General features: G+C 45.6%; 2 pseudogenes across 9 annotated transcripts in view; both read right to left on the reverse strand.

Moving 5' to 3' along the window:
- Nucleotides 1–23,114, reverse strand: part of LOC132677337 (cationic amino acid transporter 3 pseudogene) — a 184,994-nt pseudogene that overhangs the window by 70,420 nt on the left and 91,460 nt on the right. For 2 of the 4 annotated variants that reach the window (XR_013556834.2, XR_013556832.2), the window contains exon 1: nucleotides 1,273–1,612. The exons of 1 other annotated variant lie outside the window; for it this stretch is intronic. The product of XR_013556834.2 is annotated as a cationic amino acid transporter 3 pseudogene, transcript variant X3 (transcript). Of the gene's footprint in view, nucleotides 1–1,272; nucleotides 1,613–5,042; nucleotides 18,132–23,114 lie in introns of those variants that run through there. One more of the 4 variants, XR_013556835.2, reaches the window with a different exon arrangement.
- Nucleotides 1–23,114, reverse strand: part of LOC132677836 (cationic amino acid transporter 3 pseudogene) — a 125,199-nt pseudogene that overhangs the window by 10,592 nt on the left and 91,493 nt on the right. The window lies entirely within an intron of this gene.

Genomic DNA, 23,114 nt, shown 5'->3' on the forward strand with positions numbered 1-23,114 from the left:
CCAACAATCCACCCATTAAATTGCAGTCTGTCTTCCCCTCCCAGCCAGCCCCAACCACTGCTCTTTAGCCTAGAGGTCATTGTGTTCGCTGCTCTGTCTCTGAGAAGGGTACGGCCCTCATCTGGACATTTCCTTTTCAAAACATTTTCTAAGACAGTAAGTTCTACTGGCTCCTCTGGCTGGGTGTTAACACTCTTGCCCATCAGGAAGTTGGCCTAGTGTTTCCACCTGAATAGCCTCAAAGAGAGTTTGGATACCAGTTTTTTTTGCTAGAAATTTGATAAAGACTCGAGAGGAAGGCTAATGAGGCTGTTAAATAATTATTTTACTTCCCAAAGTTCCAGAGAAGTGGATTTAAATATAACATCTGCAGAGATCATATCAATCCTCTGTATCCAAACATAAATCCTTTCTCACCTAAAGTATACGAAAACTCTCTTCCTCCTTAAAATTTCTGGACAATGAAGACTCTGGAGCCAATCCAACTAGTGACTCCCAAACACTCTACTATAAAGGTTTTTAGAAAGCTGAGCTACCCCAGAGTTTCTCAAGTCCTAACTCAAGCAGCCCTGCAACTGAGGTAGCGGCAGTCATGAATACAGGAGTAGAAGCTTTGAGTTCAGGGCAAGAGTTTTAAGTAAAGGTAAATGTTGTGTACATGTACAGCAACATGTCCAAGAGTGAAAGAGTTCACAAGGCATATGAAAAGGCAAATGAACAAAAGCCACCATGAACACTGGGGCTGAGTCTAATACCCAAGGGTAGAAGAAATTGGTTTCCAAAATCAAATGAAAAATGGAATCTTCCCAATTTCTCCTTCTGTTCGGCCTTCTCTTCAAGTCTGTGTCCAATCATGGTCTTTCATTTATATGTTCAACTAATATACTGATTCTCATTTATTCAGCACTGCAGATGAAGCAGAAAAAGCACAGAAATCTCTCCACACAAGTTCGTTACATCCTGCAGTTGAAAGCAAACAATAAACAAATAAGTTGTATGCATATACATTGTGTTGGATTTGCAATCAGCACTGCAGAGAAAAGGGAAGCAAGAAAAGGTTAGGATGTGTTCAGAGAGGGTGTTGTGATTATAAAATGGGTGATCTAAGAGAGCCTCACCTTCACACTGTTGTGCAACTTGTTGCACAGAATTTGTTCATCTTCCTCAGCTGAAACTCCGTACCCATAAACATTAACTCCCCATTCTTCCCTCCCTGCAGTCCCTGGCACCACCATTCTACTTTCCCTCTCTGAATTTGACTACTGTAGGTACCTCATATAAGTGGAATCACACAATATTCTCCTTTTGTGACCAACTTATTTCACTTAGCATGTGTCTTCAAGGTTCATCCGGGTTGGAATATATGTCAGAATGTCCTTCCTCTTTAAGGCTGAATAATACTCCATTGTGTATCTCCCACATCTTGTTCACATTCCATCCACTGGCGGATTCACCTTTTAGCTGTTATGAATAATGCTGTTATGAATATGTGAATAGAAATATCTTCTTGAGTCCTTCCCTGAATTCTGTGGGACCAGAACCAGAAGTGGGATTCCTGGATCCTATGGTAATTGGATATGTAATTTTTGAGACTTCACCATGTGTATGTATATGTATATATGTATGTGTGTGTGTATATATATATACATATAAATATACATATACATATACACACATACATATATACATATACATACACACACCACATCTTCCATATCCATTCATCAGTTGATGGACATTATGGATGTTACCATAATTTGGCTATTGTTGATAGCGCTGCAATAAACATTGGGGTGCATGTGCCCCAAATCAGCATTTTTGTATCCTTTGGATAATTACCTACTAGTGCAATTGCTGGGTCATAGGGTGGTTCTATTTTTAATTTTTTGAGGAATCTCCATACTGTTTTCCAGAGTGGCTGCATCAGTTTGCATTCCCATCAGCAGTGCAAAAGAGTTCCCCTTCCTCCACATCCTCACCAGCATCTGTTGTTTCCTGAGGTGTTCATTTTAGCCATTCAGACAGTTGAGATGTGGTGTCTCATTGCAGTTTTGATTTGTATTTCCCTGATGATGAATGAGGCTCACCATCTTTTCATGTATCAAAATGACACCAGGATTCTTTACAGAGCTAGAACAAACAATCCTAAAATTTTTATGGAACCCAAATAGCCAAAGTAACGTTGAGAAAGAAAACAAAAGTGTGGAGGCATCACATCCGTACTTTAAGCTGAATGACAAAGCTGTAATCATCAAGAGAGCATGGTATTGGCACAAAAACAGACACATAGATCAATCGAATAGAACAGAAAACTCACAAATGGGCCCACAAATATATGGCCAATTAATCTTCAACAAAGCAGGAAGGAGTAGCCAATGGAAAAAAGTCTTTTCGGCAAATGGCGCTGAGAAAACTGGACAGCAACATGCAGAACAATGAAACCGGACCACTTTCTACACAACAATAAATTCAAAATGAATGAAAGACCTAAATGGGAGGCAGAAAATTGTCAAAATCCTACAGGAGAAAACAGGCAGCAACCGCTTTGACCTTGGCCGCAGTAACTTCCTAGTAGACATGTCTCCAAAGGCAGGGAAAATAAAAGCAAAAATGAACTATTGAGACCTCATCAAGATAAAAGGCTTCTACACAACAAAAGAAACAATCAACAAAACTAAAAGGCAACCAACGAGAATATATTTGCAAATGACATATGGAATCAATGGTTAGGATCCAAAATCTATAAAGAGTTCATCAAACTCACACCAAAAAAATAAATAAATAAATAAAATAAGCCAGTGGAGAAATGAGCAGAAGATATGAATAGACACTTTTCCAAAGCAAACAACCAGATGGATACAGACACATGGAAATGCCTAGTACATTTAGTTTTATAAATCTGTTCAACTCTACACATTTCTTTTGCATATATTTCATTTGATGCTCAGTAACAGACTACAGAAGCAGGTATTAGTGCTATTTTACGGATAATGAAACTAAGGCACAGAGAGGTTAAGTAAGTTGCCTCAAGCCACAGAGCTGGTAAGGGACAGAGCAAAGATTCAAATGACTGCACTGTGGTGCCCCCTTCTGTAAATTAGGCTCTGGGAAGCAGCCAGACCTGGTGCCTACTTGTGTGAGGGAGAAGTGACCCCCAGATGGCAAAAGACCTGCAGCCCTTCTCAGCATGTTCTGCCCAGGAGAGCTTGGCCAAGTGGAGGCCTCATCTGGGAAGTGGGGATGTCATACCTTACCCTCTGAATATGAAAGGCTAAAGCAGATCATTTACTAAAGATATTTGAGCTTTAAAACACAAGATTCAATCCATGGAAGGGGTGGATGAGGGGATAGCCAGGATAAGGGCTCAAAGCCTCAGTCTTCCCATTACCTCTCCTCACCCTATCCCTGTCTCTCTCTCCCTCTTTCTGTCTCCTGACCCCCAGGGGTCTCTTCCCCACCTGTCTAGGCATAGGCAGCTGTCTCCCCCAAGCCATGGCTCACTAGCCTATGCAGTTGAGGCTCGTTCATCCTCAAGCCTATGAGGACACATCACAGCCAGGGACGTCAGCCTAGCTTCCCAGCATCTTGCCCACCCAGCCCAGGGTCACTGTGGAGCTACAACCATGGCACATTTTACATTGCTGCCCCACATCTCTACCACCTGTAACACCCTGTCATATACTATCCCTTGAGGGTGGGTTCTCCAAGCTCTCTGTCTCTCCTGCAGACCCTGCCTCCTCCATCCCTCTGCCTCCCTAACATACTTTTTCTAACCCCCCCCCCCACACACCTACATATTTCTGCCTCATCTGCCTATAAAGTTCATATTATCTCCCTCAATGTCATGTACTTACTGAGAGCTCTAGCTTATCTGATCCTCTCCTCTCTGTTCTCCTGTTCCTTGCTAAATAAATGAGTATTATTCTTCTTGTCTCCTAGGACACCTTCTAGAGTTCTGTGTCTCCTCCATCTTCCCACCTTTGGTGTTTGTCTGTCTCCCATTGTCCGAGTCACAAGGCCTGGTCCAGTTGCCTTTGACCAACTCAGGTCACAAACATTTGCTGGGGGAGTTCCTAGAGTGCTGTGTCTCTCTGTCTTGGCTCTCAGCCTCATCTCACCAGCTGCCAGGAGCTCCCACAGGACAGGGCCCTGCTCCCCCCTCTAGGTCTCCCCTCACTGACCAGCACATATAGAGTGTAGAGTGTGTGATTCGCTGATTCTGCTCCCTTGGAGAAAAGAGGGAACTGAGAAAGAAACCCAAGCAGGGACATCTGAGCCTACACTGCCCTGTGAGGTTTAGTGTCAGGGAAGCAGGAAGCTGGAGGGAATCCATCTCTAGTGGGGCAATGCTTTCTTTAGAGATCATAGGGCACCTGTGTGTGCATGTGGGTGGGTGTGCATGTGTGTATGTGTGTGTATGTGTGTGTATGAGTTTACGCACACACACCTAACAACACAAATGGAGGGGAGAGAAAGATGTGCATATGAGGCTCCAGGAGTCCAAGTCCTGTCTGGAGGTGAGAGTGTTCTGGGAGCTGGACTCCCAGACCCTCTGCAGCCCCAGCAGACACAGGCCCATGACTACAGGGACAGAGGGGGGCCAGCACAGCCACCACAGGATGAATGGAGGCTAGACTTTGGGCAGCCTCTATCCTCCCTGGGTTGGAATTTGTTCCATTAAGTGCACAATTCACATGGTTTTCTGTGTTCTGTGGTTCAGTCCAGTCCCCATGCTCCCTTCTTGTCCACACTTATGGGCGTTTCCTGTGTTCAGAGCTTAGAGTACTTGTTAGGTTGAACTGTATGAAATTCTTGATGGTCACTTGGTTTTGGCTTCTTTAGTCTATTACTTTAGTTTTTCCCTCTTCTAGACATTTTTTGGACTCCAGGATAAGCAGAACAGACTGAGGAAGGACAAATAATAAGAGCTACTATTTACTGAGCACATACTACATGCTGAGAGTGTTGCATCCTGACCACAGCACTAATTCTCACTACAGTCCCAGGAATTATTTCCTGCAGCCATTGCAATTACTTCCCACCTTTCACAGGTGAGTGAGTCCACGTGAAGAGGCTACATGGGGAGGAACAGGGCTGGGATTCCAGATCAGCCCAAGACCTCCTGCTTCACCACAGCCCCACCACCACCATCCCACCCACTGTCCCCAACCAGGGGAGTCCTGGCAGAGACTGGGAGCCAGAAGGCAATGCCTGCAGCTACACAAAAGGAAGGGGGAGGAGGACACAGGCCAAACTAGAACTCTGGAGTGGGCAGAAGAGCCCCCATGGAAGCGGCAGGGGCAAAGCCCAGGAACCACACCTGATATCCAGCAGGAGAGGGGTCAGTGGGAGAGAGCAACCCAGGAGAAGCACACTGAGGGCCAGGACTCACACTGGGAGGTGACTACAGCTTCAGGCAGCACCTGAGAGCGGGGAAGGAGGACCTGCAAGGAGAGGCCAAGCAAGGTGTAGACAGAGCAGAAGATGGTGACACAGAGGAACCAGGTTACAGAGTCTAGGACAACAGGGAGTGAGAGGTAGTGATGGCCTGGGCTCAGAAAGATTCAGTCCAGGAGGAAGTATGAAAAGTCTGAGCAAGGGAGAGAACCTCCAGAGGGAATGTGGAACTGAGGCAAATCGAGGAACCCACGGATAGAGGCAGTGCTCAGAGAGGGGGAGCAGGAGTCAGCCTCAAAGAGTGCAGAGAAGGGGGGTGAGGTGGAATTGGGAAGGATTGAAGGAGGTGGCGCGCGCACACACACACACACACACACACACACTCTTACAAGGTGAAAGGAGCAGTTATCTGCATATTGGCTTCCAGGTCCCAGTGAGGGATTGAGTCTACCCTACCCCTCCCCACTTTATCAAGTGGGAGCACTGGACATTCTGGAAGGGCACTCAAGGTCCACCTCTGCCAGGTATCTATGAGTCTGGAGAATTCTGTGAGAAGAGGAGTGAGGAGAGGCAGGAGGCTCACAGAGGGTCTTCGCAGGGTGTGCAGAACAGAAAGACTGACAGCTTTGCCTCTGCATCCTGGGTGAGAACTGCACAGCGGCTCTTTGAACCCCTCAGAGAGGTCCCCTTGGTTCAACCAATCAAGGGAAGACATGTGGTAGGTCTTCAAATATGGGAAGGGGAAGATAAAAAAATGTGTATCTGTCTTTTATCACTTCATGGCACCTGTAACTCTTCTTGTACATAGGAAGTTTTCAATAAAGTTATTTGCTCATCTTTCAACAGGTACCCAAAAATAAGTGCCGAAATCATTGGATATCAATCTCTTTCAATACTCAATCCCACACCCACCCTCACTCACTCACCCCCAGAAACTCAGTATCTACCCCCAGGACAGTTTCCCCTGCCAAGCCTTCCAAGCACCCCAGTGATAATGAGACCTGAGCTCAAATCCCAGTCATTCCAACACCTCCTCCTTCATCACGTACCTGGTGTCCCTCCCTCCACCTCTCCCCCTTACCCATCCAATGCAACTTGGCCCCCTGGATGTCTCCCCCAAGACAGGCAGTCACTAATGAGCACTGAGCACTAGAAGGGGAGGGTTAAGGGCAGTGTAGTGGGTGGGAGGAGATTCCAGAGCTAGCAGATAAAGAGTCTCCTCAGCATCTGTCAAATGTGACATCTCCCTCCAGCATCCCTGTCTCTTGCCTCCTGGCTCCTGCCAACCCATCTCCCTGCTGAGGCTGAGGGACAGAGTCAGGTGCAAATTCGTGGAAACCTACACACATAATCTCTGGTCTGCTCCAGACCCATTTTCTCCAGGAATGTCACCACCCCTGCCATCTTTCCTTGAAAACTCCCAAATACCCTGAGAAGCCAAAGTTTTAGATGGATCCTAAGGAGGACAGAAGTTGCTCTCACTGCTCAATATCTTGATCTCAGTCCCTTGTCTCCATAGCACGTCCCCAAAAGCAGAACTTAAACCTCATACAATGGCAAAAAGAGATCTCAGGAAGACTTTTCCAGCCTTAAGGAGATTGTGGGTGCCTCCAGAAACCAGGGGAGATGGGGAAAAGATATAGTTAGCCTGCCAAACAACTCTTCTCCTCTTGTAGGCAATTTCCACCAGAGGGTAGGGGGTGCTGTACTGCCCCTGGGAACTTGAGGGAACATTCTCAGCAACAACCTGCAAAGGGCTCAGAGGCCACAAGAGGGCAACAAAGAATAGCTCTCTTTGCAGAGCCAGCCCTGGGCCCAGGGTGCTGACATAGGGCTGGGCTGCACAAGTTGAGAGAGTCTTTGGCTCCAGCAGGAACCCATGAATTTCCCAATTCTGGAACCCCTGTGCAGTCCTTTCCCATGGCACCCCTTATTTTCTTTGATACCTGAAATGTCATCACCCACTGCAGGCCCCTTTCCCTTTCTGTTGGCCCACAAGGGCTGTGTGGTTTTTCACACAGCAGGGGACATCCCAGCATGCAGGTGACACTTCACAGAGTCCCAGCTGATACCTAGAGCCAGAATGGAACCACATTTTCTTGCTTCTCATTCCAAGGGTCTTCCCATCTGTTCTGACTGTTGCACCTAAAGAAAAGCACACTTCATAGGCCCCAGTGGGAAGCCTACTCACAAACCATGGTTTAAAAAAACCATCAAAGCTGCACCCTTCCCCATGTGATACATGTTCACATACATGACGGTACACACAGGACTGTTAACCACAGAGCACAGACACGTACACCACAAACACCATGCACTGCACACCGTCACCCTCAGCACTTACACCCCTCTGCCCTTCAGAGTCCCACAGCCCCTGACCCTCTCCCCCTACTTCCTGAGCTGGAAGAGCAATGTCTCTTCATTCATCATTTGCTCTTTGTTCTGTTTTCCCAGAGGCTCCTCAAAGCTGCAGACAGGGAAGCACTTTCCAATTCTAAAATTCTAATTTTGTCCCTGTTTGACACAGCACAGCTTGGAGTAACAGGGGAAACAGAAGGGAAACAGAGGGGAAACCAGTGGTTTCTGAACTCCATTATCTCAATCTGCCCTGTTGATCATGGTCTTCCTGCCCAGGAAACGTCTGACCCATCCACGAACCACTAGACTTATCCTCACATCCTCTCAGCGCCCCTACACTCTGGATCCATGTCCCTTACAAAGAGACCACTTCCATAATTTGGGGGCAGAGTGCTGGGCTCCATTGCACAAACTCAACCTGGTCTTATAGGCACAAAGTGCAACAAGAGGATTTAAGTTAGTAGAACTTCCCAGCATAAGGGGTCTGAAAAACCTCAGCTTGTGTGAAATTCACTACAAATGTAGGAATGGCCTTACCAGAGGCCTCCAAGAGACAAGGACATGGTTTGGGCCTGTCTGGCTAGTACTGACAGAGACAGAAGTTTTCACTGTGATTGTGGTCATCCCAGCCTCGGGAGGTGGCACACAGAGACTTTTGGGAACTCTATGGCTCTCAGACAGAATGGGTGGAGCCTACAGTTACGAAGTGCAGCCTGGTTACATTATTCCAAAATCCTGATGGGATTCGGGGGATTTGGGGGAGACAGTATGCCTGAACCCTCCGTAGTCTGGCCCTCTGGTCAGAGCAGGACATCTGAGCTCTTCCAATGCAAGCCCTTTGTGAAGGCTTCAGTTCAGGCCCCACCCAGTCTCAGGTCCTGGGACCCTGATGCCATCCCCTTGTGTCTGGCAGGGCAGAGACTCCCCATGCTCAGGCTATGCAATCCCCCACACCCCAAACACAGACAGTCTTTCTCTTCTGGCCTCCCACTCACCCCACAAAACAGCCTGAGTCCTGCTACAAATGTGCACAAACCAAAGACATCTTCAGCTATGAGTCTTCTGGATCTTCTGGGACAGCACACACATATACACATGTGTGGGGAAATAGGTTCTACTTACATAAATGGGTTAGAAAAAAGCTCAGGGTGGAAAACTGCCACCACAGGGCAAAAGCACCGAAGCTTGGCTAGTGAGATAGTGTAGAGGAATTATGAGTTACTTGTTATATCACCTGCAGGAAATTACTTTCCATATGATGTCAATATACTAATGTACTTTGATCACAAACTCCACTTGCCCCCCAGGCCCTTTGCTTCTTGCACAAAGCAAGTTAATGATTACTATCTGATTGCTTTCTTCACATTCACCTCATGTGTAAGATCTTGAGACCTCAATAAATACAGAGATGAAACCCCTGTTGGGGCTCTTGTCTCCTCCTGGACATTAGCCACTCTCATATTCAATTCTGTATCCCCTCTCTCAAGAGAGAACTCTAGACTCATCATCTGTGACAGATGGTGACCCCGATGTGGTGAGAAGAAAAGCCTATGTGACTAGAGGTCAATGTGGCTAGAAAGCAGTGTGTACTCAAAGACTACAGAATGCCATGGATTGACTAGAGCTCTAAAAGAAAAAAATGCATGAGACTTTAATCTCTCCTGATGAGGTAAGAGAAAAGTGAAACTATATTAGGAGCTGCTGCCGTGGAACTTTTGAGACAATTATTATGGGAGACTCCCTATCCCCAGAACAGAAACAATACATTCATATAGCACTCTTTAAATTATTAATGATTATCCAGCAACACTGACCTTGGTTTCCTGAACAAGGAACATTTGACCTAGACATGGGAACAAATAGGTAAAACACTAAAGGAACGCCATACATAAGGTGCCAATGTTCCACCTGAGGTCATTCTTACATGGTCTATTGTCACTACAGCCCTTCTGCCCCTGAGTGCGGATAATGTTATGAAGATATAGACCCACCCAACGTAAATACAAATTTTTCCAAGGAATCTAGACCTCCTTATTGTCAGCCAGACCCTTTGACACCCCTATGTCCAGAGAATGTCAACTCTCCGCTTTGTCATTGGAAAAAAAAATCTGTTCTTTTAAAGGAACAAAACATTCCCTCTGACATCTTTACCACGATGCTACAACCTATTAAGAATGACCTTATGGTGTTTACAGATGCCTCGGGGAAAACTCACAAGACTACTTGCCTTTGGAAAACTGGAAAAAAACGGAAACATAATATACATTGCACCGAGATCTACCTAACATTTAGAACTGTGAGCCATATTATTAGCTATAGAAACCTTTTCCCAACCCTTAAACAATGTCTCTGAGATGTCAAGGAGCAGAGACCACCCATTTCAGATTTCCCCACCAGTGTTCCAGGTAAAACTTAACCATGGGGAACAAATTGTCTTAGGTGGACCTAAATGTAAGTTTGTTGGTTTGGAATAGACCTGTTTATCAAAGGTCAAGTAAGCTCATGTTAGGACTTAAAGTAATGGTTAATTTTTCCTGCCTCCTAGTTTTCATGGTAATTGTTAAGATAGCTTTCAAAACCTTTGGAACCTAAAAAGTTTTGCTTGCATGATAAATTGGGATTGAATCTAGGACTTTTTTAAATTTTTTTTTAATGTTTATTTTTGAGAGAGAGAGAGAGTGCAAGTTGTGGTGGGGCAGAGAGAAAGAGGGAGACACATAATCTGAGGCAGCTCCAGGTTCTGAGCTGTCAGCACTGAGCCCAATGCTGGACTCCAACTCATATGACCCAAGCTGAAGTCAGATGTTTAACTGACTGAGCCACCCAGGCACCCCTAGGACTTTTCTAAATAGGATAGGATGCTAAAGCATTGATTACCAAACAAGGCTTATCTGCTTTTTGCTTCTTACTGCAGAGAAACTAGGGATATTAGGGTCTGATGGTAAACATGCTTTGTGCTTTATAACTTTCTGAGGTTTTGTTTAACAAATTTCCCAAGATTTAAATTGTAAATGAAGTCTTTTTGACCAATTAGGCTTCTTTGGCATGCTAAGTTACTCTGGAAGCACAAACACAGAATAAGCCTTAGGTTACATTTGAGTAAATTCTATAACTATTCTAGAGATTATATGCAATTCCTAGTTTTAATATTTCTTTGGTATAAGGTCATCACTTGATATTCTAATTATTGAAGTGTTATGTGCCACAGAAATAACTGAATGTCCTTGTCACTTGTATTACATCTTTTAATCATGTCCATTTTTGAGTCTTTTTTTCCTAGTTTTGTGACTCTTGTTGGAAGACCTCTTCACTGTTGTAATTTCCAGTACACAGACAGTCCTTCCTGCTCAAGAATGCTCTGGTTCCCCTGAACTCTATCTTTTGCTTTCATAACTCCCCTATACCTACCCCAACTGAGCAATGTTGACCCATTGGTAGGGGCATCTCTATGCCCCTATTCAGCCAGAAGAAGTTACAGAAGAGAAGACCATCTTCCCCCAGCAACCTTAAAGATTTTAAGGGTCAAATAGTTCAGGGGGGAATGATGTGGGGGGGGGGGGGGGTAAGGCAGAAGAAAATGGCAGACAAAATGAAATTTCCTAATAATCCACAAAGTTAAGCAATTGTAGAACGAGCACATAATAAACTTAAAAATGCTTAAAAAAAACAAAAAAACAAAGGGAGAATTACCCATGGTTGTATATATTACAACCTCAACTTCTCCTTGATTGCGCTATTATCACTCTTAACTTTGTAAATCTGGACCCTCAAAGACTAATGCAGTTGAGCAACATTCTTCTAAATTAGATAAACCCTCCTATCCTATGGTGCTATACAAAATCCACCTAGGGTCGCAGATATGCTTGTGTTCTTTCAGATTCCAGGCCTCTATGGAGTGGAGACACCCCCCTGAATATGAATGAGTGACACAGTCCCCCTCTTTCAAGATGGAAGAAGGCTCTTTATTGACTCCTCATCCTGAAGCCACTCTACAAACCTAAGTCCTTGCCCCTGATATAACATGGGAAGCCTGAAACACCTGTATAACCAGGCCTGCATCCTCTTAGAGCACAATGGTATTGCATATATATCCCCCATTTGCATCTGATGGCCATGATCTCCATCACTGGTATTCATTAAACAGACAAAGGTGATTCATAAGCCTCTTAATCATGGGGATCCTAGCCACGGTAAGCATTATAGCCTCTGCTACCATTGCTGGAATTAGCCTTCACCACACTACCAAACTGCACATGTACTTAACCAAGTTATGGTAAACACTACCAAAGAGCTAATAAGCCAAACTTCTATAGACAAATATTGGCATGCCTTCAAGCCTTGAGGCTGCCATTGAATTTATACGAAAAAGACAAAAGACACTAATCCTCCATTATAACTCTGGGAGTGGAATACTTTTACTATGTCGTTTTTGTGCTCTTGCAGAATCACCCTCCATATCACCTGACAGCAAAAGACAGATTAGGAGCTCACCATGACAGTCCTCGCATGTAAACTGAAGAAGACAAAAACAAAAAAAGGGGGAATTGTAGGGATATACGTTCTACTTAAACAAATGGGTTAGAAAAAGCTTAAGGCTGCCACCACAGGGCGAAAGTACCCAAGGTTAGCCAGCGAGATACTGTAATGGGATCACAAGTAACTTGTCTTATCACCTGCACTGAATTACTTTCCACTTGATGCCAATATCCTAATGTACTTTGATCACAAACTCCAATTGCCCCTCAGGCCCTTTGCTTCTTGCGCACACACGTTAATGATCATTTTGGATTGTTTTCTTCACATTCACCATATGCATAAGATCTTGAGAGCTCAATAAATACAGAGACGAGGGGCGCCTGGGTGGCTTAGTAGGATGGGTGATGGACTTTGGCCCAGGTCACGATCTCACAGTTTGTGAGTTTGAGCCTCGTGTCAGGCTCTGTGCTGACAGCTTGGAGCCTGGAGCCTGCTTCAGATTCTGTGTCTCCACCTCTCTCTGCCCCTCCCCTACTCATGCTCATGCTCTGTCTTACTCTGTCTTTCAATAATAAATTAAAAAAACATTAAAAAATTTTTTAAAAAATACAGAGATGAAAGCCCTGTTTGGGGCTCTTGCCTCCTCCCAGACATTAGCCTCTCTCTTGCTGGACAAGAGAGAACTCCAGACTCCTAGTCTGCAACACACATTCACCCATGCAGATACACACTCAGATGCTCACACCCATACCTACACACATACTCTCAAAATACACACATATATACACCCACACATCACAAACATTCTCACATGTGTGCAACACAAAGACACCTACTCACAAACTCATGTATTTACAGACAGGCACGCACACCCAAACTTACATACTCGTGGACTCATTAAACACACCTTGCTCACAGATACACCACTTCATTCCTTCTTCTAAAGATCCAGTGCCCAGACCTCTAGAATCTAGAGACCTAGAATGTCCAGGAAAAGCATGGAAACCCACAGGAAACCTATTTCCAGTTTCCTGCCCACAATGGAACCCCTTTGCTATATTCTCCTTCCTACCACAGAGTCTCTAGGACTCAGGCCCAACCACCAAAGCAGGACCATACTATATCCACATTCTTTCATACAACAAACACTTTTGAGCCTCAATCTGCCTTCCCAGTCCCTCACCTCCCACTCCCAGGCCTGAAATGAGGCAACACATCACAGAATAACACCTTCTGCCCAGAGGTGTGCTGGAAAGAGCAAGAGCACAGGAGCCAAGGACTTGAGTTCAAATCCTGCTTTGTCTATCAATAAGCTGTGTTATCTTGGGTCCTTGCCATAGCCTCTCTGAGCCTCAGTTTCATCACATATAGGTTGGGATTAATAAAATTTACCTAATAATTGTGTGAAGATTAAAACAGGCAGAGCTTCCATTGGCCACGTGTCGACCCATGAAAAGCCACACCATTCCATTCCCCAGCCCCTGTGCTGAGCATCTCCCCAACACCACTCCAGTCCTGTGTCCCTGAAACAGAAATCAGTCTGCTTCAGGCTCAGACCACCAGGTGTCCACACCTGGGGAAACGTGATCTCAGACTTGGCAGGCTCCATCCCACACCCTCACCCCTATATCTGCCCCTGTCCCTCCTGGTCCATCATGCCTCTTGCCCCTTTATAGGTTGCTTTTTCCCTAAAATCTTTCATGGGGCTAACCACTGTCCTATAGTTCTCAATGGAGCACTGAGCCCACACAACAGATGGACATGAAGGGCGAATCATCCCCAGGGGAGTCTTCCAGTGTCCTTAACTTCCCTGAATTACTCCTATTCTGAAACATTATACACAGAGCAGGAGACAGTTATGTGACAGGACTTGGGGTGATAAGCAGACGTGGGTGAGATTGTGTCGCTACATGAATACTAAAAAAATGCTCCAAAGAAACCCCATTAGATTCTGCCCTCAGAGCTGAGAGGCAGCCCAGTCTGTACCCACCCTGATGGGCACACCCTGCAGGTGCCTGGGTCTAAGGGGAGCAGGTACTGCACCACTACCCATGCTGTTCAGGTGGCCTCATCAGGTCCCCTCCAGAGTCAGGCCTCAGCTTGAGTGGGAAGTGGCTCTGGAGGTCTTACCCTCACCTTCCTGGGACCCTCCAAGGACCCACAAACACCCTTGCTTTCCCTGCCACAGCCTGTACTCCCTACATTCCTCCCAGGTTCTGACTGCTTCTTAACTGCTGTCCCAGTGGGATCCTCCTCAACCCTCCTTCCAGATAACCCACCACCCTGACCATGTCTAACTTTCCATCTGGCATTGCTCCATACTGGTTCCTCCACCTGCGCACCCCCATCCCTCTGACCCCCTGCACTGCCCATCTCTCACTCTGTTCCCTCCCACATTGACCACCTTCCACCCCACCCAGACTGCCTCCCTCCCCCCTCCTGGCTCACCTCCCCAGACAACCCCACCTCCCAGTGGGCTCCACTCTCCCATTACCTCCATCTCTCCACACTGCTGCATCCTACCTTTCCGCCCCATTTCAAGTCATTTCTACACCTGTCTTCGTACCTTTCCCACCCTTCAGAATCTATGGAGTCGATCAGGGCTCAGAGTCCAGTGAAAGGATGGACATTTGCCCCCTTCTCTCTCCTCCTGCCCTCTGTCTGCCCCGCCCCCCCCCCCCCCCTCCTGGGAACAGACCTGGTCGGGTGTGTTAAGGAGAGCTGAAAAGACATCTCATCAGCGAGGTGCTGGATTGGATGCTCAGAGGAATATGGTGGTGACCAAGGAAAACCTCCTAGGTAATTCCTTCCCAACTGGAGGAAGCCCCGCCCATCACAAACCCTGCCCCCTTCTCATTGTCTTAGTGGGGCGGGGCCAGCCCACAGCCTGGCCCTGCCCCAGGACCCTTTGCCTAGTGGGAACTCGCGATAGCCTCATTACCCACAAAGCCACTTTGTCTCTGGAGAGGACAGAGGAAATGGTGACTGTTCCCATCAGGTCGTCCTACCACCTGCGCCTCCACTCACGCTGGAGGGAGACTCACCCTCAGCTGCTAGAGCAGGTTTGCAGGAGAGAAAGTAACCTGTGCCGCCTCTGCATCTTTTCTCCTCCCAGATCAGTGATGTCTGAGAGCCCAGCCGATTCCTCGTAATTTGGCATTTACAGTGTGTACGTGGGACAGGACTCGCGCTTCCACATGGAAGCCAGAGATTCCCCCAGAGTCTCCCTTGTTTCCTGCCTGTTTGCTTCATGTGGTCTTCCTATTCCCCACCACACATTGCTAAACCCCAACATTCATGGGGAGAGGAGCTCCCTCTATGGGTTCCTTTTCTTCTTGCTCCCTCCCTGTATCAGGCCCAGGATTTCTGCTTCAGAAAACCAGCCACTGATGTGTGCTCCTGCGAAGTTCTTCCTCTCCTCTCACTTGAATCTTTCTTGCTAATGTAAATCATCATCCTGTCCCCAGGAAATTGTGGGGCTATCTCCCAACCTTCCCTTTCTCCACTTCTTCAGGGTCTCCATGGTATGTCCCAAATATCTAGGTTCCAGATCCGAAGCTTCTGAAGAGGCTTCAGGGCTCTGAGATCAACCCAGGGGCTGAGGGGTCTGAGGATCTGTGTGGACTGAAGGGGGAAGGCAGGGGTTCCTGGGGTGAGAATGGCCAAAGATCACTTTGGGGCTCTGTGCACACAGCACATGTGTAATAAGTGTGACATGACCCACTGAGAAGCTGGGCTTAGTGAGGTGAGGGAGGGTAGAGGAGTAGGAATGAGGCTGGACTGGTCTGAAGTGTCTTGTGCCCCATTCTCTTCCCTTCCCCTCTGGGCCACCTGGAGAAAATATGCTATAAGACAGGACCTGATCCTTGAGTCTTACCTAAGCAGAGGGGGTTGTCCTCTCCTCCTACCACCTCCACCCAGCCCAGCTCAGGACACCAGGATGCTTAACACAAGAGCTCAGGCCACGGTACCCCCACCCCACCAGCCACAAACCCTCTCTTCAGCCAGAGAACCCAGACCTCTGAGCCTTCATCTAGGACACTGGCATGAATGCCCCCATTCTGGCAGAATCTTAGATCACACCTTGAAGCACCTGGGCCCCTCCAGTAAACCTAGTATTCCTGATGCATTTATCAACACCCTTAGCCTACATGAATGATTAACCTTTTCTGTATTCCTATAATAGACCATGCCTTCTATCCTAGAAAAGAATAGAGCCCTTCCGCACATCATGAAACAGAAACCAGAGACCTTGCACAACACTTTACCCCTCATCAAGAACCACACCCACTTACACTGAGATAACATCCATAGCTGGTACCATTGAATCTGAATGCTCCAGAAATGTCCTCCCTTAACTAATGAATTAAGCACCTTTAAAACTCCTGGTCCAGGTGAAAACCTCAGATCTGTCATTTGGATAAGAGTCAGCTTCTCCCCATGGGCCAGCCTCCTGAATAAAGCTCATAATCCTTTTCAATCAAAACTCTTCTCTTGAGTATCGGCATTTGGAGTGGTGGGCAGCTGCACTTGGGATAAGGTAACAAATTTTGGCGAGCCAGCCAGGAACCAACGTCCCTGTGGCATCCATTCAGTTCCCCTAGACTCCAAAGTTGGAGCAGTTGATCTATACCAGGCCAAGGATTCCCCCCTAGTCTCCTGGGCTAGTAACTTGGGCTACAGTAGGAGGTTAGCTGCTCCAGGCTAGTTGCTCTTAGGGGGGGAATCTGAGGCATCTGTCCATCTAGCCTCCCAGACTCTTTTTGTCTAGGAGAAACTCCCTGCTGATTCCTCACTGAAGCTGACTTCCAATTTTGCTTGTTGGTTGGATTGGAAGTAAAGGAGCATTTGGGGAAGCTGAAGAGATGCAGGACCTGGCAAGTCTCTCAGACTCCACACCTACACAAGTTTCTCAATTGTGAAGCACTGTGTGTTGTTGCTTTCCTGCCCACGCTCTTCCCATTAGAAAGCCTCAGATTTCCTGAGAAACTAAAAGGGACATGACTAATGTTCAATTTATTTGGAAGTTGGGACAGATCTGTTTTGGTGTGTGTGGGGGTGGTGGTTTAAATTTATGTACAATGGGAAGTTCCAACTCTATCCCAGCAGTTAGCCTGCTGGACCAAAATTGGAATATGTGGGAGGAATGTAGGCAGGAAGAAAGAAATAATTTTTATTGTGATACCACCTTGTCATGTATGTTAGGTTCAGAGGAAAGATCGCCATGAAATGGGTCTCTTGGATCTCCTCCTCCCATTGAGTTGTCTCCAAATAGGGAGTTTAGGTGTGGCTTTAAGTTTGTCTAGGGAGACCTTTTGTTCAGTCAGTGGAACTCTGACTTTGGGGGAGGAACCAGAAACTAGGAAGCCATTTGGTTCAGTCCATGATGCACCACCTTTGGGGGGAAAAGAATGCCATCAGAGGTACTCTGGGATTCACAGAGTGATAGTTTTGTTTCTGTGTTGCTTCTCAACTTTTGCCCAGGAAGAAAACAGGAATACTCCTGTTCCCAAAGAAAGTAGTTCATCCGTCCATCAGGAAATATTTTGAATAAATGGTGCGGAGGGACTTCCTTGTTTTTATTTTAGGAGGGAGACAGAAGAACAAAAGAAGAAAGGAATGTTAGTCCAAACTTTAGATCTGCCTCTGGCCTTTCTGAAAACTCCTGTTTCTACTCCCACATTGGCAGGACTTACATAATGGGCTCCTATGCCATCCTCCCTGCCAGGGGTGCCAAAGGCTCCTGCTCCCCCTCCCCTCACTATCATGGAGCAAGAAGCACCCCAATGTAAATTCAAATTCATTGGTTTCATTAAAATTTAAGAAAGATTTTTAGAGATATCAGCATTATGTATAAAACTTATTCTACCAAGTTTTAGTAGAGGTCAAAGGAGCTCATGTTCTCTCCATTGCCATTTGTCAGCAAAAAGTGAATTAAATGATGATTAATTAAACTCATAAAGTTTTCATGAGTAATTGTTAAGAGTAAGTTGGGTGAATAAATGAAAAGGTGTATAGCTTTCAAAATCTTTAGTAATTTGAAATTTCCAAAGTTGTGCTAAGTTATATAAAAACTTGGGTGGATTTCACTGGATATCTAAGTCTTTTCCAAATAAGATAGAACACTAAAGCATTGGTTACTGAGACTCTTTGTGAGTATTCTTTGTTTCAAGGCAAGTGCATTTTTTGCACAAGTTCAATGAGGTATTCTCCTTGTAACAGGCCACCAGTGGAAACATTGGTTACTCTACCAAGACTTTGACTAGAATGTCATGTTTAAGACAGTCATGCATCGACTCACATATGACCAGACAGCTTTAAGGAACTAAGGTTGACTTTATGGAGGCAATAAAGCCTCTTGGAAATGTTGGCCTGATAACCTGCTTACTGAGTTCCCAGCAGCCTTACCAGGTGATTAAACAATATCACTTCCTGGCATGTGCAGTATACCTCAGGATAAATTTGGAGGATTTTCAGAAGAGAAATTCACCCAAATCTACAAGTAACACTGGCAAAATTGATGGCAGGTATTTATTCGGCTTGGCCTCTGGCCTCGAGAGACTATTGAAAGTGCCATCAAGAGAGTCCTTATGAAAAGTTCCAGCAAAGCAAGTTTAAAAGAATCTATAAGATCAATCACTATTCTTGCTAAGCTTATGTAAATAATTAGGTCACCTTTGTTAAAATTGGACTTCTTTTTCCAAGGATTTAGTCCCTATTTGACTCTCTTTGGAAATGAGGGTGATTTTAGAGAGAAAATTTATCTTTCAGTAACACACCTTTATAAATATTGAATTCTATTTATAAATTTATTCTATTTATAAATTTATTCTATTTATAAATTCTATTTATAAATTCTATTCTATTTATAAATTCTATTTATAAATTTATTCTATTTATAAATTCTAGTTCTAATTAGTCTTTGAATATTTGTTGTTTGTCTAAGCAAGGCAACTAGTAAATGTCAGGGAATTCATCACAGTATATAATTTGTCTCATCTATAGCCAACTTCATGCTTATTACTCTGTGGGGATAATAACAGGACCCCATGGGCATACGATTACTTGAACAATTGAACAATAGCATGCACTCCCTGACAATTGTGTGATTCAGCTATCACCTTGACCAGTTCTCTGTGGCTGGGATACAAAATTGAGCTTTAAAAGCAGGAACTTACCCCATTTCATGGGGTTACCTGTGAACTTGAGGAAGTAGTGGGTGGCCCCACTTTCCTTATGACTAGAGGCAGGATGCACCTGGGGATGCCCATATCCCCACTTGCACTTGCCAGTGACTCCTCAAATTTATTTTTGGGTTTTTTTAAGTTGTTTTTTTAACATTTGTTTGTTTTTGAGAGACAGAGAGAGACATAGCATGAGCAGGGGAAGAGCAGAGAGAGAAGGAGACACAAAATCTGAAGCAGGCTCCAGTCTCTGAGCTGTCAGCACAGAACCCAATGTGGGGCTCAAACTCACAAACTGTGAGATCATGACCTTAGCTGAAGTCAGATGTTTAAGTGATTGAACCACCCAGGTGCCCCTTATATTGGGATATTGTTAAGCCTAGACTTTAGGCAAAGAGGACTTATTGACCACATAATCTAACCAGTTTTATTTTAGACTCTGTCACTTGCACCTCAGTCCCATCTAAGAAACAGGATGGGTTAGAAGACATTTAGGCCACATTGTCAGTGCCTATCAGGTTCCTCTGGATGTCTGACCACCATGCCTCTTGCTGTGTCCAAAGCCCACTCCCTCACAGATGCTGTCCATAAAACTCATCTCCCCATCTCTTCAGTGTTGGAGTCATAGATAAAGAAGGTTGAGAGGAAAAAGAGAAGTGAAATGACCCAGAAGAAGACAGGAAGAACTGACCAGGCAGGGAGAGGAGAGGAGTGACAAGGATGGGGGATGGGGGGGAGGTTTTAAGAGGAGAATCAAAAGACAGAAGAAGCAAGAGTAGAGGGAGTGAAATGTAGAGAACATAATCCCCAACCCCAGCAGGTGGTTATAGAAAGAAACAGGAGTGATGAAGAGGGAAAAGAGGAAGAAAGGAGAGGAATGGGGAGGTAGGCAGACAGCTTTGCTGTAGAAAAACAACATGAGTTAAGGCGTGAGGAGAAATCCCCAGTACACATTCTGCTTTGCTGTTGTAGAGCCTGTTCTGGGAGGGACTTGGGACTGAAAGTCCTTCCCCTGAAGGAGATGGGTCACAGGAGTATCTGCTCCAGGGACACGTGACAGGATAAACTTACATGATGTGGAATGGAGAACCAGGGAAGTTATTAGCAATATACCCTCTATTTTCAGTCACTTAGATTGTGGTTGAAAGGGATAAAGTAGGAAACCAAAACAGTTAATGGAGACATGAATCTGACTGAAGCCTCCCCTTCTCTCTCATCCCCTAATCCAGTGAACACGGAGAGGATACTTGGACCTTCTTCCTTCCTCTGTCTTCCATCCCCTAATCCTCCTACTTTTGAACAAAGCTCTTGGGAAAATCTGTCTATATTCACCCACGTTAATGTCAGCTCTCCCACCAGAATCTGCTCTGACCTATCCTGAGCCTAATGCCCTATCCTGTCTCCCACAGAAGGGAGATAGTAAGGCTGCTGCATTGAGGGAGAGACTCCAGAAAGGACCTTCAGCTTGGAACTAGAGCATGAGTACAGTGTACAGATTATGAACTCTGCCCTGGATACAAATCTGAGCTCCCTGGGTTCAGGAGTCAACTGTCTCATTCCCCTGCCTCCATGTGTGTTCTGGCCCCACTCTTCCTTTTCCTTCTCCAAGCAGTGTTCATTCTTTCCACCTCACTTCCCTGTACCCATAGTTTGAAGTCCCTTGCCAGATCTAAAACCACTTCATCTCATCTCAGGTGCCGGCCTTAGTGCAGATGTTAGAAGATATAAGTCCTGCTTCAGGCACAGCAAGTGGACCTGCTTGGACGAGAACTTGATTGTTTGACTTCAAGCACTCTGTAGGTACCACTACTCCAAATTGCCTGTCCTTTTTGAGGATCAGGAGTGTGTCTTGTGTGTGCCCTGAGCAGCTAGAAGTATAGTTATTCCTCTCTGAACAGGCATCTCTTTAAAACAAAGCAATGTAGGTCCTCTAGGCACTATGGAGCAGAGAGGTAGGTTCCTCTTGAAGAAGTACAGCCTAAAGACTCCTGGGTGGCTCAGTTGGTTAAGTGTCCAACTTCAGCTCAGGTCATGATCTCACAGTCCATGTGTTAAAGCCCTGCATGGGGCTCTGTGTTGACAGCTCAGAGCCTGGAGCCTGCTTCAGATTCTGTGTCTCCCCCTCTCTCTGCCTCTCCCCCACTCATGCTCTGTCTCTCAAAAATAAATAAATGTTAAAAAAAATTTTTTTTAAAGCAGTACAGCCTTTACTCTTGTGCAAGATACCACTTGCAGAGAAGCTGGTTCCAGTTGTTGGGGGAAGGCTGAAGAGAGGTTAAGGCAACAACTTGAATTCAAGGAACTTATGGTAACCTCAGTAAGAACTTCTTAACAGCCTGTGGTGTCCCTCAGCAGGACCAAGGAGGTCAGGCCCTTCGTGTGAACCGGAACCATTCCTCTTGATCTAGCAACCAAAACGTGTTATCCCAACAGGAAGCAGGGTGAAGAAAGGGTTAATGGGTATAAAAGCTCCAGGGAACCAGTCTCAGATTCTTCTTACCCACTCCCAAAGCTTTCCTAATGTGCCCCCTGCCCTGCAAGAGACCAAAACTAATGATACCAACTTGTGCTCGGGTGTGGGCAGCAGGAAAGTAGTCAAAGACCCTGGTAATGAAAGAGCTAGCTGAGGCTGCTAGGATACTGGCAGACTGCATGCTCCTCCCAGCCTTGCATGTCTTCAGACTTGGAGGGGATCCAAGAATGATTGGGGCAGGAGAGGAGGAGGGGTTCTCTAAAGTCCCTCATGGGATATCTACCCCCTCCCCTAAAGCCTAAAAGCCCTGACCAGCTCCCCAAGTGTACAGAGCCCACAACCCACTGAGACTGAGGTGGGAGGTGAAAGGGGAATCTCTGTGACAGCAGTTTCCCTCTCTCTCTGAGTACTTTTGTCTCCATCTCTGCCTCAGCTTCTCACCTCCTAGGGCATTATTCACAGGCCACTACACTGATCTGCCTCCAAGTCTCTAGCAAGCTCAAAACTCTTAACACCTGTTTTTTTTTTCCCCAACTCCTAGGCTAGAGAAGAGGGGGCAGGGTCCATCCTGAGGCAAGGGCCAAGGGCCCTGACTTTCCTCTTGTCAAAGCAAGGGTGGAGGTTGGGAAGCTCCACCAGAGAAAGAGCCATTCCTAAGGTTGGATTGGCTAACACACCCCCTGGTGGGAAGGCTGTTACTCTCATACTGTTAATGATTTTATCTTTCTTGCTCTTCAGATTAGAAATTGAGTTAACTCATAATTATAGTAGGATAAAAATATGACAGTGACCATAAACGCCTTTCCTAACCTCCCTATCTAAAGAAAATTCTGTTATTCTTTATCCCAAGTCTTGTTCATATCCTTGGGATGTTTATCACCCTCTGTAACTATGTGAACATTTGCTTTCCCACTAGGAAAATCTCTATATATGAACGAGAGAAAGAATGAATGATGAGTAAACATATTATATGGGAATAAATCTACTGGTGGGATAAAATATTCCTGCTAATATGATCTTTACCTGAAAGTATGGTGTAGGTCTCTATTAACAATAACCTCAATCAGTATTCATAATGCCCCTACCTCTACCTCTCTACCCCTGGCCTCTGTCCTACAACTGTATCCACACGTGAGAGTTGTTGAACAAGTCTTTAGCTCTGTGTTAAGCACTGTGGAGAGAATATCAGTATGTTCAGGCAGTCTCTGCCCTCCAGAAGCCCACAG

This window comes from Panthera onca, chromosome B4, assembly GCF_046562875.1.
Source record: "Panthera onca isolate mPanOnc1 chromosome B4, mPanOnc1 haplotype 2, whole genome shotgun sequence".
NCBI lineage: Eukaryota > Metazoa > Chordata > Mammalia > Carnivora > Felidae > Panthera > Panthera onca.